The sequence below is a fragment of the Oryx dammah genome, unplaced genomic scaffold, assembly GCF_014754425.2.
Source record: "Oryx dammah isolate SB20612 unplaced genomic scaffold, SCBI_Odam_1.1 HiC_scaffold_13, whole genome shotgun sequence".
Lineage (NCBI taxonomy): Eukaryota > Metazoa > Chordata > Mammalia > Artiodactyla > Bovidae > Oryx > Oryx dammah.
The window spans coordinates 30,988,073-30,991,052 of record NW_024070197.1 but is presented as its reverse complement, the minus strand read 5'-3'; the positions used below and the strand labels follow the sequence as shown (position 1 = coordinate 30,991,052).

General features: G+C 51.8%; 1 long non-coding RNA gene across 1 annotated transcript; it reads left to right on the top strand.

Moving 5' to 3' along the window:
- Positions 1 to 713: 713 nt before the first annotated feature.
- On the top strand, positions 714 to 1,999 carry LOC120872799. The gene is made up of 2 exons (XR_005723338.1): positions 714 to 1,235; positions 1,322 to 1,999. It is a non-coding gene; the product is annotated as an uncharacterized LOC120872799 (long non-coding RNA).
- The last annotated feature ends 981 nt before the right edge of the window (positions 2,000 to 2,980 follow it).

Below are 2,980 nucleotides of genomic sequence, written 5' to 3'. Positions count from 1 at the left end.
CCAGGAGGAAACGACAAGGGGAGCTCATTGATGGAGAGGCTCAGGCAAGGTGTGGGATTTAGGGAGGGACTGTGACAGGGATGGCCACGGAGCCATCATCAGGGGGCCAACACATTACAACCCCACCCCAGAATAAGGCAGTGAAAGGGGACAGAGTTATTAATTCTCCAATGGTCTAAATGTCCACTGGCCCCAGCGGCTGATCCGTATCTCAACAGCACTAGCTACTGCGAACTGAGTCCCTTCCACTTGTTAGACATATTGGACTTTGGTCCTCATCTCCACCAAGGAAGGGGCCAGCACTCCCATCTTAGAGACACTGAGTCACTGGGTCACAGGTTGGCCCTAATAACTGGCCCCACATCATACATCCAGGAAACGTTGGGAAGGGGGGGAGGCTGGGATTCGAACCCATGGATCCACCCCAAAGCTCATGGTTGGCCTTTCCTCAGCTCCACGCTGGCTGGCTGCTCTCATCACACATGCCCCCCGAGGCAGAAGGTAATGTGCTCTGGCCCAGGATGGGCAGAGGGCCTCCAGCTCCACACACACATGGCTCATCCTCCTGTGACTTCCTGGCCCCACATTCAACCCACCCATATTTACTGCCCGACTATGTCCTGACCGCAAGGTAAGGGACGGGCACCCCAAGGGGACGGGCACTCCGAGGCAGCTCCAGCTCCTTAAGATGATCACGAACCCTCACTCCACTGACTGTCAGGGCAACTGCGCGAGGTGAGAGAGGCCATCTCCATTGTGCCAACCAAGAAACAGTGGGTCTGAGGGGCAATGGGAAGGGCTGTATGCTTTCTCCCTACCCCAAGCCAGGAACTTGGCACACACTGACTCTGTGGACAGAGCAGCCAAGCCCTCAAGGTGACGTGGATGACGGAGAGAGTGAACTGCTCTAACCGGGCCTCAGTCCCACTTTCCCTGCCTCCTCCATCACTCCAGGCTGGAATTTTTTTTGGGGGGGTGGGCAGGGAGAGACCCTACTCTTGTAGGACACCAGAGCTGGCCATCTCTGTGTCTATCTCTCCCTCCATGTTTGCACACAGAGGAAAGAACACAGTGAGTACACAGCGAGAGTACACAGCGAGAAGGGGACCATCTGTAGGCCACGTCAGGCATCAACCCTGCTGGCACCTTGATGCTGAACATCCAGCCTCCGCAACTGTCAGAAAATAAGTTTCTCTGGGTTAAGCCACCAAGGTGGCGGATCCTGTGATGGCAGCGTGAGCAGTCCCTAAGCTCCTTTCAAGGATGGCTCTCCTTTGGCCTGCTAGGTTTTTGTACACCCCTCACACCCTCTTGTCTTCAGATCACCGCCAGCTTCTCTGGCTCCATCCTGCTGATTAGGCTGTCACTGGTACCTGGTCTCTGCCGGCCACGAGGGCCTTCCCTGTTCCCGGAGCCAAGGGGAGGAGGCACTCTGCAGCCTTTCTCAAGCCTCTCATGCTGCTATGGCATCAGTGGGCAAATTCCTCATGAAGAGCCTGGATGATAAGTGGGACCAAGGGTGCTTGGGGCTAGAGGGGTTCAGGAGAGGCTGGTCACAGCACTGCATCACTGTCACCAAGGTGGGGCCATTTCTCAATGCAGAGGTCAGAGAGTCACCAGACGCTAGAACAACAGGATAAAGCAGATAGGATATGGACTTGACTTCTGGCCCTGCCACTTGCTGGGAGATTGGTCATCAATGGGGCTATTCACCAGCCTCCTGGCACCCTCATTTCAGACAAGTGGTAAGATTGATCTTCTCGCCTCCTGGAAGTTGGGTGTTGCCATACAACTTGCTGTGGCCAATGAAATCAAAAGTTTAAGGGCCAGTGCCTGCTTCTCTGTATTTCCCCCCACCCTCCGACAAGGTTCTAGATGGTGGCTGCTCCATCAGGCTGGGTTCCTAAGTGAGAAAAACAGCAAGGGGCAGACCCCATAGCTGTCCCACGATGGATATGTAGAGTGAGCAAGAAATAAATCTCTGTTTTTCAGTCACAAAGGGGCTGTTTGTTGTTACAGCATAACCTAGCTCATCCTGACTGATACAGAAGCACTGACTAAATCAGTCTCCTTGAGACTTCATTTCTAGACCTGTAAAGTACAGGTAATAGTGTACCAATCACAAAGTTTTAGAGAGATAATATACCCCATGCTTTGCACACAGCAAGCCTCTGACAAATAGCTCCCCCTCTTTCTCTTCTCTGTACTGTTCCCCCCCAGATCCTTTACGATGGATTCGATGTTCTCAGGCAAAGCTGCTTTAGGGCAGATGCTGTGGCTCCTCCTTAGGACCTTGTACTGTGTTGGCATCACAGCTCGTACTCAGTAGATACGTATTATTGAACACCTATTCATCAACTAAACCGACCAAACTGTTACCTCTGTGCTGGGAACCAGATTCCCAGGTCTCTGATCATCTCTCCTGCTTCTCTCCTTCCAGGATACACATCTTTCCTTCCAGATCCAGACAGCACATAATCCTAGACTCTCAGGGCTAGAGAGTCTAGGAGCTAATAAGTCCCCTTCCTTCATGCAGCAGTAAGATCCCCTTAGCAAGAGCCTTGCTGATTAACCTCTCCATCTCTGCCAAGACACTTTCAGCAACAGAGAACTCACTTTCTACAAAATACTCTTCTTTATTTGGAATTAGAAGGAGGTAGGTTGGACTCTGGGCCAAGGTCATGGGTTCTTCTGGCTACCCAACCAAGCATGTTCCATTATCATCACCCCCATCTTCAGATGGGACTATAGGGACGAGGGTTCAGAGAGGTGGAACAATTTTCCCAAGGTCACACAGTTTTATCTTGTAGGCACACAGATCATGCATGCTTGAGAAATGTACACAGATTGACTGACAGCTCAGTCCTGGGAGGGCCATTCCTAGGGACTCCAAATCTCCATGTAAACACCACCCTAGAATTTCCACCTTGGCTTTTGGGAACCTTAACAATGCAAATAGCCCGTTCGCCCTGTTAAGAAA